The sequence below is a fragment of the Dermacentor andersoni genome, chromosome 5 (assembly GCF_023375885.2).
Source record: "Dermacentor andersoni chromosome 5, qqDerAnde1_hic_scaffold, whole genome shotgun sequence".
Taxonomy (NCBI): Eukaryota; Metazoa; Arthropoda; class Arachnida; order Ixodida; family Ixodidae; genus Dermacentor; species Dermacentor andersoni.
This window is the reverse complement of record NC_092818.1, coordinates 12639948-12653647: the sequence shown is the minus strand read 5'-3', so window position 1 is coordinate 12653647 and position 13700 is coordinate 12639948. Positions and strand designations below refer to the sequence as shown.

The 13700-nt window shown below is 44.9% G+C and overlaps 1 long non-coding RNA gene across 1 annotated transcript; it reads right to left on the bottom strand.

Annotated features, from left to right (window-relative positions):
* Positions 1 to 9022: 9022 nt before the first annotated feature.
* Positions 9023 to 13040, bottom strand: LOC140218319 (uncharacterized). Its single transcript, XR_011894580.1, has 3 exons — positions 12682 to 13040; positions 11798 to 11884; positions 9023 to 9217 (listed from the first exon to the last, which is right to left on the bottom strand). It is a non-coding gene; the product is annotated as an uncharacterized lncRNA (long non-coding RNA).
* Positions 13041 to 13700: the final 660 nt, after the last annotated feature.

Genomic DNA, 13700 nt, shown 5'->3' with positions numbered 1-13700 from the left:
TTTGCCTGGGCCTCCGCTCTGCTCCAACAGTCCATGGGCATCCCCTGTCGTCCTAGTTACGAAGAAATGTGGTTCTGTGCGGCTTTGTGCCGACTACCGACGCCTGAGCAACATAACTCACAAGGACTTCGACCCTCTCCCGCGCATAGACGACGCGATTGACTGTCTACAAGGCGCAGGATTCTTTTCATCTCCTGAATTGTGCGCAGGGTATCGGCAAGTATCCGTGGCAGACGCCGATCGGCTGAAGAAAGCTTTGCTCACACCCGAAGGTTTATACCAATTTAGCGAGATGCCTTTTGGACTTTTGATGCGCCCGCAACGTCTGAGCGCAAGATGGACACAGTTCTGCGCGGCTTGAAGTGGCACACCTGCTTGTGCTATCTAGACGACATTGTTGTTTTTGCTTCCAACTTTCCCAGGCACCTTCCACGGCTCCGGTCTGTTTTAACCTGTTTAACAAATGCAGGGTAGCAACTAAACCTCAAGCAGTGCCGATTTGCTGCTCAGCAGCTGACTAGGTTACGTCATCTTCTAAGTTACGTCCCAAACAACACAAAAGATCATCAGTATGTCCTCAAATGGTAAAAATGTCCTCATCCCGTAGCGGACGTACTGAGGACGTCCCTAGAACGACCTGGTGTCTTGTTCCAGAAAATGTACCTTATAAGACATCCTCAGGAAGTCCCGACAAGAGCCTACATCTTTATCCAGAAAATGTGCATGATAGGACGCCTACTGGAAGTCCTGAAAAGAGCCTGCATTATTATCCAGAAAATTATCAATTAATTACATATATAGCATATTAAATTGTCAATTAGCGATAGTGACAAAAGTCCAGACGATGCCAACCATCGTATCTATACCCTAAAGTGTGCATGCCTTTAAGTGACCGGCATAAGTTCGTCTTGGAATTAAGAATAAGGCAACTGAATAAATCTGCAATGGTTCCTATATATATATATATAGCAGATGCAGCGGTGGCGTAGAGGTAGAACACCCGCCTCGCGTGCAAGAGGTCCGTGGTTCGAATCCCCGTACCGCGCAATTTTCCACCGCATTAAAAAAAAATCCGCGTGTTCATAAAATTGCATAAACAGGCCTGGGGTGTGGCCTGATCCCGGTGACCAGAACCGGTAACGCACTCCCTCACCAGAGCAGGATTGGCCACCCTGGTGCAGTACTTGGCCACAACCTCCTATATGCCACAACCTCCCCAGCAGCTGCGAAGCAACTGACCACGGCGGCGGTCAGACCTGCGACGCTGCAGAGGGTGCTAAGAATCCCTGGCTCCGGACAGGCCGCCATTGGAATGTGAACCTGGCAACGTTTAACGCTAGAACGTTATCTAGTGAGGCGAGTCTAGCAGTGCTATTGGAGGAATTAGAGGGCAGGAAATGGGATATAATAGGGCTCAGTGAAGCTAGGAGGCGAAAAGAAGCATATACAGTGCTAAAAAGCGGGCACGTCCTGTGCTACCGGGGCTTAGCGGAGAGACGGGAACTAGGAGTCGGATTCCTGATTAATAAGAACATAGCTGGTAACATACAGGAACTCTACAGCATTAACGAGAGGGTGGCAGGTCTTGTTGTGAAACTTAATAAGAGGTACAAAATGAAGGTTATACAGGTCTACACCCCTACATCCAGTCATGATGGCCTGGAAATCGAAAGCTTCTATGAAGACGTGGAATCGGCGATGGGTAAAGTCAAAACAAAATACAGTATACTGATGGGCGACTTCAATGCCAAGGTAGGCAAGAAGCAGGCTGGAGACAAGGCAGTGGGGGAATATGGCATAGGCACTAGGAATAGCAGGGGAGAGTTATTAGTAGAGTTTGCGGAACAGAATAATATGCGGATAATGAATACCTTCTTCCGCAAGCGAGATAGCCGAAAATGGACGTGGAGGAGCCCGAACGGCGAGACTAGAAATGAAATAGACCTCATACTCTGCGCTAACCCCAGCATCATACAAGATGTGGACGTGCTCAGCAAGGTGCGCTGCAGTGACCATAGGATGGTAAGAACTCGAATTAGCCTAGACCTGAGGAGGAAACGGAAGAAACTGGTACATAAGAAGCCGATCAATGAGTTAGCGGTAAGAGGGAAAATAGAGGAATTCCAGATCAAGCTACACAACAGGTATTCGGCTTTGACTCAGGCAGAGGACCTTAGTGTTGAAGCAATGAACGACAATCTTGTGGGCATCATTAAGGAGTCTGCAATGTAAGTCGGTGGTAACTGCGTTAGACAGCATACCAGTAAGCTACCGCAGGAGACGAAAGATCTGATCAAGAAACGCCAATGTATAAAAGCCTCTAACCCTACAGCTAGAATAGAACTGGCAGAACTTTCGAAGTTAATCAACAAGCATAAGACAGCTGACATAAGGAAGTATAACATGGATAGAATTGAACATGCTCTCAGGAACGGAGGAAGCCTAAAAGCAGTGAAGAAGAAACTAGATATTGGCAAGAATCAGATGTATGCGTTAAGAGACAAAGCCGGCAATATCATTACTAATATGGATGAGATAGTTCAAGTGGCTGAGGAGTTCTACAGAGATTTATACGGTACCAGTGGCACCCACGACGATCATGGAAGAGAGAATAGTCTAGAGCAATTCGAAATCCCACAGGTAACACCGGAAGAAGTAAAGAAAGCCTTGGGAGCTATGCAAAGGGGGAAGGCAGCTGGAGAGGATCAGGTAACAGCAGATTTGTTGAAGGATGGTGGGCAGATTGTTCTAGAGAAACTGGCCACCCTCTATACGCAATGCCTCAGGACTTCGAGCGTACCGGAATCTTGGAAAAACGCTAACATAATCCTAATCCATAAGAAAGGGGACGCCAAAGACTTGAAAAATTATAGACCGATCAGTTTACTGTCCGTTGCCTACAAAGTATTTACTAAGGTGATTGCAAATAGAATCAGGAACACCTTAGACTTCCGTCAACCAAAGGACCAGGCAGGATTCCGTAAAGGCTACTCAAGAATAGACCATATTCACACTATCAATCAGGTGATAGAAAAATGTGCGGAATATAACCAACCTTTATATATAGCTGTCATTGATTACGAGAAATCGTTTGATTCAGTCGAAACCTCAGCAGTCATGGAGAGATTGCGGAATCAGGGTGTAGACGAGCCGTATGTAAAAATACTGAAAGATATCTATAGCGGCTCCACAGCCACCGTAGTCCTTCATAAAGAAAGCAACAAAATCCCAATAAAGAAAGGCGTCAGGCAGGGAGATACGATCTGTCCGATGCTAGTCACAGCGTGTTTACAGGAGGTATTCAGAGACCTGGATTGGGAAGAATTGGGGATAAGAGTTAATGGAGAATACCTTAGTAACTTGCGATTCGCTGATGATATTGCCTTGCTTAGTAACTCAGGGGACCAACTGCAATGCATGCTCACTGACCTGGAGAGGCAAAGCCGAAAGGTGGGTCTAAAAATTAATCTGCAGAAATCTAAAGTAATGTTTAACAGTCTCGGAAGGGAACAGCAGTTTACAATAGGTAGTGAGGCACTGGATGTGGTAAGGGAATACATCTACTTAGGACAGGTAGTGACTGCGGATCCGGATCATGAGACTGAAATAATCAGAAGAATAAGAATGGACTGGGGTGCGTTTGGCAGGCATTCTCAGATCATGAACAGCAGGTTGCCATTATCCCTCAAGAGAAAAGTTTATAACAGCTGTGTCTTACCAGTACTCACGTACGGGGCAGAAACCTGGAGGCTTACGAAAAGGGTTCTACTTAAATTGAGGACTACGCAACGAGCTATGGAAAGAAGAATGATAGGTGTAACGTTAAGGGATAAGAAAAGAGCAGATTGGGTGAGGGAACAAACGCGAGCTAATGATATCTTAGTTGAAATCAAGAAAAAGAAATGGGCATGGGCAGGACACGTAATGCGGAGGGAAGATAACCGATGGTCATTAAGAGTTGCGGAATGGATTCCATGGGAAGGAAAGCGTAGTAGAGGGCGGCAGAAAGTTAGGCGGGCGGATGAGATTAAGAAGTTTGCAGGGACAACATGGCCACAACTAGTACATGACCGGGGTAGTTGGAGAAGTATGGGAGAGGCCTTTGCCCTGCAGTGGGCATAACCAGGCTGATGATATATATTTTTATATATATATATATATATATATATATATATATATATATATATATATATATATTCATTAAGACAGCGTACATCTGAGATAGATGGTGCATGTACCCTCTAGACGTGCGCCAGACGGGTGCAGGTGTAACGTCGATCCGGTCCTACTGCTCAGCCGCTGTGTGGGAAAAGGCGACCGGCACCTCTTTTTTAGTGCGTGTAGTCATTCATCGGCTAAGCTTCCCCCCAAAATCTGCCTTTCTGTTCGTCTGTAGCACTTGACCTACGCGCTCCATAACAATACTTGGCGTAACGTAACGCTATGCGTCGGCTGAACCCGGTGGTAGCGCAATACCAGGCCGACCAGGGTCGCGGAAGTGGATGGGCAATTTAGGTCGTAATGCAATGCCTGGAACAGCCTCAGCTTAGCTAAAGCAGGCTTAAACCTATGCAAATTTTCAAGGAAAGAATGCTGAAGCTTATACTAAAATAGAGGTAACAAGCTTGATGGGACGCCCCAGAAAAAGACCGATCCCATGCCCTCATAACCGCCAGCCACTGTTCCTCCACGAGGCTGCAAATATTTCGTTCTTCAAACTTTCCCTGTTACCTAAGTAAGATGGTAACCACAAAAATAAAGTTATAAGCGCGTAATTTTATACGTTTTCGCTCGTCTATTATAGCAGAACGGTGAAAGCGTAGTTCTTTATTGAACTGAAATAAAACGCTTGCATTGCTGCAACTATGTATTGCAAAGTTTGACTTCAGTTGGAAGTGAAGCTTCATAAGCAAAACGGGGTCAGCAGTGAAATGAACTGTACCGCGGACTTTTGAAGATTGAAATGCTCAAACTCCGTATGCTTTGTCCATGTCTGTTGCACACCTCATCGCTTCCTCCGATAAAAAGCCTCTTCAAGAACAGCACACGTTCTGGAGGTACCAAGAACGACGCCATTTTCAAAAGGTCGCATGACGACGGTGTTGTCTGCCTCTGTGGCTTCTGTGATTGGTAGGCGGAATAACACAACCCCGCGTGGTCCGTGTGTCTTGGTTGCCAACAGCTGTACACTAAGGTGTATCCTTCTATACAATGCTTACTTACTATCGCAGAATTTCTCAGAGGAGTTTTCTTTACGTTTTTGCGCTTCCCAACAACCTTTTTCTCATGTTTTTCTAGGCTGTGCTTTAGTCGGCTCTGTGCACGAAGAGCCGGAAACATACATGGCGCAGACGAATGCTAGCTCTTAACAAAATGCAATCTCGGAGGCTTCCAGCACTTGTTGCGCATAAAAACAAGGCCTTTGAGATTCGCTAATGCTGGCAACGTTGTGCATGCAACAAAGTCAAGTCACGTCCAAGACGAAAGCCAGTCAGCCGTCAGCGCCTCGCGCGTTTTCTGTACTTTCCGCGGCCGAGTCTGCAGCGGCCTCCGTTGCACTATGTTGTTCTTCGCAGGCATGCCTTCGGAATCGGAACAAGGGAGTGAGTGCATTTTATTTGTTAGTGAAGTAAAAACCTTAAGCGGAGGAGTCTGTTGCGGTATTCTAGAGACGACTACTTTTTTGCGCTTAGTTAGCGATAAGTACTCTTGTGCACCATGCCAGCGAGTGACTGATGGTTTCGCCGCTTGAGGAACCGAAGAGCAGATGAATTCTTTATGATCTTAAATCCATCGCAAACTCGAATAGCGAGCACAACAATGTGTACCTTTCTGGCTCTGGAGAAAGTACTCGGAGCAATCAACTTGACGCTGCTAATGGGAGCCGATTGTTCAGCGATGTTGCATCGGAATCGGACCAATGTGAGCGGCCTGCCGTCGAGCACGACTCCGTGTTCTGCAGCAGCAGTTCAGATTCTGAGTGCCTACAGCAGCGAATGAAACAAATGACTGTGCAGCTAGAAGAGCAACCTGAGGTAGACGATGTCGCGCCGTTCAGCGTCCAGTTACAAGCATGGGCCATTCAGTATAGCTGTTCCCACAGCTCAGTTACTGCCCTTTTGAGAATATTGCGTGGTCATGAATGTATTTCTTGTCTTCCACGATCAGCAAGAACACTGCTGGAAAAGCTCAGGAAGTCGTTAAACACAGTCAACATAGCTGGAGGGCAGTACTACTACTTTGGTATCGTGCACCCTCTTCGTCAACTGCTAGAAATAGCAAAGCATGTACCATTGGAACTTGCTCTCAATTGTCATGTTGATGGGCTCCCCCCGGCAAAGAACTCGAGAAAATAATTTTGGACGATACTTTGTCATGTAATGAAAATCGAAGCTCATGACCGATTTGTTGTGGTTGGCTTCATTGCCGCGAAAAAACTAAATGATGCAAATGAGTTTCTTTGTCAGTTTGTTTATGAAGTTAAGGAAATCGTTAGCTCTGGCATATGTTCTGGCGCGCAGGTTATACCTGTCAGAAAAATTCCGTCATCTGTGTCGCACCTGCAAGAGCATTTATCCTGAGTGTAAGAAACCACACTGGGCACGACAGCTGTACAATAGGCACTGTGAAAGGCCTCTACAGTGAAGGGAGAGTGTGCTTTCCGGCAAAAAGTGGGAATCTGCGCACCAACACCACATTTCCAGGCCGATTTCAAGAGCAACACCATATTGGCAATACGGTTCTTGAGGAGGTGCCAGTTGACTTGGTCAAAGATGTGCCACTGGATTATATGCATCGCGTGTGTCTAGGATGCATGCGAAAACTGCTTATGATGTGGTTTCGAGGTCCTAAGCGGATTGAACAAAGGGCTTCTGTACAAAATTGTATTTCGGCCAAGCAAACAGAGCTTCCTCTTTTTGTACCATCCGACTTCAACCGAGGTCCAAGAGGCCTACATGACATAGATCGCTGGAAAGCGACAGAATTCAGGTTTTTTGTGCTTTATAGTGGTCCACTGGTGTTGTTCTCTGTAGTGCCACAAGGCATGCATGAAAACCCTCTCTGCCTTCATTTAGCAACAATCATGCTTGCATCACAAAGCACAGTAGCCGCCGAGCTCGACTATGCTCAGGAGCTTTTTAAGTTATCTGTTAGAGGCTTTGCAGAAATATATGGTCAGCCGCGTATATCTCCTAATGTACATCGGCTTTGCCACCTTGCCAGTGATGCAAGACATGTGGGGCCACTGGACTCATGGAGTGCATTTCCGTTTGAGAGCCACATGGACACCATCAAAAAGCTTCTGAGAAAGCCGCAGCACCTACTGGAGAAACTTTCAGAGAATTGTTGAAACAAAGAAGCTTCAGTGCAGAAAGAAAATGACTATAAGCAGTTCCCCTCCGCTCACTGCACAACATGAAGATGTACAGTGCTCACGGATTGAAATAGGACACGGAGCATTTAGTACAACCCTACATATGTGCAAAGTACGCGAGAGCACAATGTCATGTCGCTAGGAATTTGGTCACCAAAGGTGACGAGGGCTCCGATGTAAGTGTACGCGCCAGATATACGTCGATGTGACACGAACTGCAGCCGGTTGAAGCGAAAGTATGCGCATTACTTAGCCCTAAATTGACGCGTTTCATTCCGTGAGCACTGTACCTATTGCGCCCCTTTGCCAAGGGCCACAGTTCAAAAAAGCAACGTTTGCAGAAGGAATTGTCTTAGACAATAGTGGGAGGAATAACTGCTGCAAGCTCCTTGATGGAAGTGTAGTTGTGGTGGAGAACTTCGCCCATAATGCACAAGGTATGCCATACATAATTGGAAAGAAGTTCCTGAAGAAAGATGACGTATATCTGACACCTTGTCCCTCATCAGCACTGGGAATATTGATTGTGTCCAAGCCTTCTTCGCTGCAGTGTTGGCCTCTGACATGGGTCTCAGAAAAATTCATGCGAGTTCCATTCAAAAAGAAGCTGGTTGTATTTTCTCTTGTGCGTCCGAAGATGTAAATGACGAAGAAACTCCTGTATACAGAATTGTACAATACATATATTATTTTTCTTTAAGGAGATCAGTATGCGATCGTCAAGTTTCCAGAGGAAGGCGACTCTGTGGCCCTTGTACATACCAAGTGGCTGAATGGTGATGTCTGCTTGTGTCCACAGGATTCCAAGAATGTTTCGTATTTAGCAAAACGTGGAGCATCTCCATCCTCCAACTGCCAAGTCGTGCCATGTGTGCCCACAGACACATTCAGTAAGTTTTATATTTCTGTTCTAATTATTTTGTAGCATGTCTCATAACATAGTAACCATATTCATTTTGGCAATGCGCTTGAAATTGAAATGTGCACACGCATCTCTGAAGGAAAAACTAACTTTAAAAAGATTTTCTTTGGCGACTCAACTGTAGTGTTTACATGCGGTGACAACCACTTTCTTTTCCAAAATGAAAGCTCATATACGCACTGGCGCAACAACTTGTTTAACAGAATGCGTTGTTGGGCAAGTTCCCTTAAGAAAATATGAGATGAGTTTCACAGGAAAGTCTTATGAGTTTTGACATCACAGCCATTAGACTTTATGATGAGTTTCTTTGGAATTTTCTGATGTATTCGTAATGTAATTCTAATACATATTGGCCACCATCTTTCTGTTGAATTCTTGATGAGTGTTGTTCTCGTGAGCATGAAATGTCTTCCTAATGTGCTCTTCAAAGCAGTTTTCTGGTGATTTTCTCGTGTCTTCCTAATGAATCTCTAATGAGCTTATACATTAGACTGCTGGTGCTCAGAGCACTGCTATAACGAAATTGGCCACCACGTGTGGTAACATTTTCTGGTGTGTCCCAATGGCAGTCAGACCTTATTTAAATATGTTACCTGTGCGTGACTGTCTTTGGTGTTTGATGCATGCAGCCTGTATGGATGTATGTATGTCCAGCGAAGGTGCAGCGCTTTTGACATGTACGTGGGCCCGTGCATATGCTGCATGTTAGACATTACTCAACGAAAGAAATTTAACAAAAACATTTATTGGGTTTATCAATGCTTCCTTACATGCAGAAGGAGGTTAAATGAAAGGAAAACACAGAATCAGTCTGGTTACGGATGTGGTATTTTCCTTTCATTTAATCTCGCTACTTATCATTGGGGAGAGGCTGTTCTTGAGGTGGAGGCTCGTCGTCTTGAAGTGAGTGCATGTGTACCCTGCATGGTAGAAAAAATAGAAAATTAACAAAACTTGGCAATCAACCACAGAAATACACGCTGTATCGTTTGCTACAGAACGATGTGGAGATGTTATAGCTAGTTCTGCGAAAAATTTACGTCATGTCGGTTCACACAAAGTTGTTCAGGAACCAATGTGTGGCCTATGGGTACAGCAGTAACTACAGTAAGCGGAAATCGCTCTTGGATGTGCCAACGTGCAACGTGGATCAGCTGTGGCGTGTGTACATGTGAACTACTTCGGCTGTACCGTTTTGTACTAGACAAAGGACACCAGTCTGTGGACTGCTAGCGTGAATTGGAAAATCTTTTCACTACTCATTATTTGGGATGGAAATGAACATAGGAGTGCTCGTGTGCGGGCAATCCAATGCATCCTTGAGACATCGAAGTGTCAGTTGTTATAGAATATTTGCATCAGCTACTGGTATAGTTCTCGTACATTTCAAGCCTACTGTCATGCCTGTGTTGGCCGCCGGTATGATGGCATATATCCCAATTAAGAAATACACCACACCATGTCTGGATTTTTTATCGTTTACACCTGAGCGCTGTTCCAGAGGGAGGGCATAAGTTTAACAACAAATGCATAGAAGCATGATAAATCATCTTGCACAACAAGAATTTAATTAATAAGTATGGCGATTGCTATTCCATGTCATAAGAGAGTATTCCTCTTTGCCATGCAATCATAATCAGCGTTGACTGACACACGTCTCATTTTTATATGTGGTATTCCTCACTGATTTGTTGTATCAATCGGTTGCCATAGGCGAACAAAACAGACGAACAATATAAATCCAGTGCACAACTTGTCGTGTCAATGCATGGTCAAATGGGACGAACACACTGGTCCTTTGAATGAATTATGGTGCCCTCCTAGGCGCATGCTGAGGCACCGGCTAGTCTGCATGCCCGATATACAATGGACCGAATATGCACGTGACCAAAAGAATAGACTACACTACCCTGACAGATACGAGACAAATTTTGGGTATCTTTAACTAAGGAAGCCTCCAACGCCTGGGTGCCTTTGTCAATTCACTTGTGTACTGCTATGCACATATATTTCCAGAAAAAATAAAGTAGGCAGCATATTCACAATAGTTCACAACTGAATCGAGAAAGGCAAGGAGGCAAGCGAAGCTTGCTTGGTCAATGATAGCACCAAATTTGTCCAGTACGTGTCAGAGGCAGTGTACTGCATTCCTTTCACATGTGGTAAAATGTACATAGGGCAGACTGGCTGGTGCCTAAATATTTACCTTCGAGACCACCATATTTCACTCAAAAGACCAGTATGCTCGTCAGACTTGGCCACACATATCCGCAATGGGACTTCAGGCCGGATTAGGAGCGCTTATCTATTTTCACCCATGGTTGAAGATTGGCAAGAGAAATCAGTCAGGTACACCACATAAATAACCTTAAGTGTGAGCCAGCCCCCATTATCAACGCATGAAGAAAGGCGTCCTTTCTAAATTACAAGGGATATAAATTAGTCTGTGCTTATTTACTTACTTTTTAACCAAACACCGTTTATCGCTATTTTATGCCTTTTTATTACAACTTATGCCTTCCCTCCAAAATTAACTTGTGCACAACACAAGCGCACATTCAGTGCTATTTTGTGAATCCTTCCATCAACTTAAGCAGTCAGTTGTTAGCCGAGGTCATGTATGGTCTCCTTTCCCTCGCTGCGTAAATTTTGTCCTGAAAAGTTACATGAATTGACCGGCAAATTCAAGTTGACCCTACAAGTTTCGCCGAGTGGATATGGCTGGTACTCAGAAATACACAAGAATGTCATGTGTATCTGTTGGCACCCTGTAGCGTGTGCAAACTAGCTGCGACATTGCTGCAGTAGACGCACTCACTGTTACAATGCCTACTAGCATGAATGGGGGCAGCTGGCAAAGAATATGAAGAAAGCGAGAGAAAATACAGCAAGCTTACCAGAAAACACCTCTATACTTAGGTAACTGCAGCACAATGAATACTGGCCTTCCTATTTCATTTCAAGAAATTCGAGCTCATCAAATGTGTATTTGCCAGTGGCAGTTATTCTGAGAACAAGACAGAAATAATTGCAAATATCAACGTTAAACAATGGTATGCACACTGCGTGCTTAGACCTGTGACATATATGGCGCACTACACTTCAAATTTTTATGTGGACAAAAAGTGCACATGTGTAGCATAAGCAAAACGGAAAATATGGAAATATACGGCATAAGAAATATACAGCATAAGAAACAGTTTCAAACAAATAAAACCAAAATAAAAATAAGATATACTGTGTAATAAACGAAAATAAAACTGACCTTGTAGCCAAGCGATTGATGTGAGAAAAATACTAAACGTCAGGACATGTGAGGTGTAGTTTTCACTGAACAAGATGTGTGCATAGTGACTACAAACACGAATAAGCAGTAAGTGGAAGAAAGTTGTATAAATATTTAGCCTATTTAGCAAGCTGCATTAAGTAATCTGTCGATAAACTTATCACCTAATGATACCGAGATCCTACTTTTGTTAACACATACACTCAATGCATACCTGACATGTCCATCCAGATTACACGCCGTGCTGCTGCGGCCATAACCATGGGTTATGTGGACATTGTAGGGGGTCACGGCTTCACCACTAAAAAGAGAATTACGTGTTAACTTATATCTGTGGCACAATAAGACTGTCAAATCGTGAACACATTCGAGGAGCATGCAAAAACAGCCACGAAAGCAATGCCTGCACTAGTACAGGGTGGCAACAGAGCACAAGTCACTGAGTCGAAGTCACTGATGAATGTCACGATAACAGGGACCCCTTCAACAAAGCAAAATTTCGTGCACGCACGCACGCACCAGCAGCAGCGCATACATAAATGTTTGTTTAAATAACAATTCTAGATTTTCTTTCATGACTTTAAGCAACTTTCCCCTGCAACGTTTAGTTACGTCAAAGTTATGGCAACACCCCTTGAAAACAAATCTGTGCCAGCAGCACGCTGTGATTGCTTAGATTTTTCCTTAATACTGCTCGTAAACCGAAAGCCTTGTAAGCAGAGATTATTAACAACGTCGAGTCATTTATAAGCGAGGAAACGTAATTACAGTAAGAATCGGTCAAGAAGCAGATGAGCAGTTACCATGCGACTTCAGCAGAAAACCTGGAGCTCATGCACAAGCGCGCCCGATCAACACGATTATTTCTGAACGTAATCTTCCTCATCGGAAGAAAACGCTTATCAGGATTTTCAATTCAAGACTTTCAATTCCGCATTATGGCAATAAATTCGGGAAACTAAACTCTGACACCCAGTAAGCATCGACATAGGTTTCACTCTTGTCGTGGGAGTTCTCTTTCCTACGTTCGCAAGGCACTCTATGCCCACACGAGAAGCACGCACAATACGTGCGTAGTTAGCAAGCACGGTTGCTCACCTTTTTAATAGTACGACGCGGTCAAAAAGCACCCTCCAAGTTGCCGGTGCTGCGATGTTACAGCCAGCATGCATGCCACTGCATAGTGAACCAGCAGTGGCACGCTAACAATACGCATTATTTCTTTTCGACGTCCACCCAACTTTGCACGACAACGAGAGACAAAGGGAACGGACCCCGTGGCACGAACCTCGTTGGTACATTTGGCTGGCGCGCCACTCATACGGCGAGTTTGCGGCGAGACACGAGCTAGGTGTGGCACTTATGCGCACGCGAACTAAGTCACATTTCATTACAGCAAACACAAACCACACGATCAAACAAGTACATTACACCGTTGCAGCTCGCACACCCGACCGAGTCGTTGTAAACGGAGCGGCAGGCTAATTGGATCGATGCAATGAGCGTCCCTTTTGAAACGGGGTGGTGGGCGGCGCCACCAACAGGTTGCTTGGGGCCAGCCAATGCCTCGGACAGCGTCATCTGAGGATATGTGCGGCTGCGTAACTGCGCATAGCTGTTGCAAGACAAACAGGATCACAGATAAGTCTGTATTGTAAGCTATAGCTTGGCATAGAAAGAAATTTTATGACGCATTTTCAACTTGAATCGCTTCTGCTATCTGCAACCAGCAAAAGCATGGCTTTCGAGATCTGAAAATGTTATCCCTATTAAAAGCCGTTGCTGTGACGTTATTCGAACGATTTACGCTGCGGTCACCTCTCTTAAAACCCGTGAATTATGCATTTCGCTCGTCCCGGTGCTACCTGCGCCGTCACTTCATTTTAAATAACTCCCTGCTGTCCTTAACATCATATGTATAGCCTCAGACATCGTTGACGCGATCTCCGAGAGACACATGTACAGTGTGCGATGTTTCATGCCCGTTGTAGCAGTGTCAGGCGGAAAGCATCAAATCTGCTCATGTGGCACAGCTTACACCGCTGCCGTCCATGTCTTGCTTTCGTGGTAGTGTGTTTAATGTGCGCGGGTTGCACTCCTGTCGTCCGTGCCTTGTG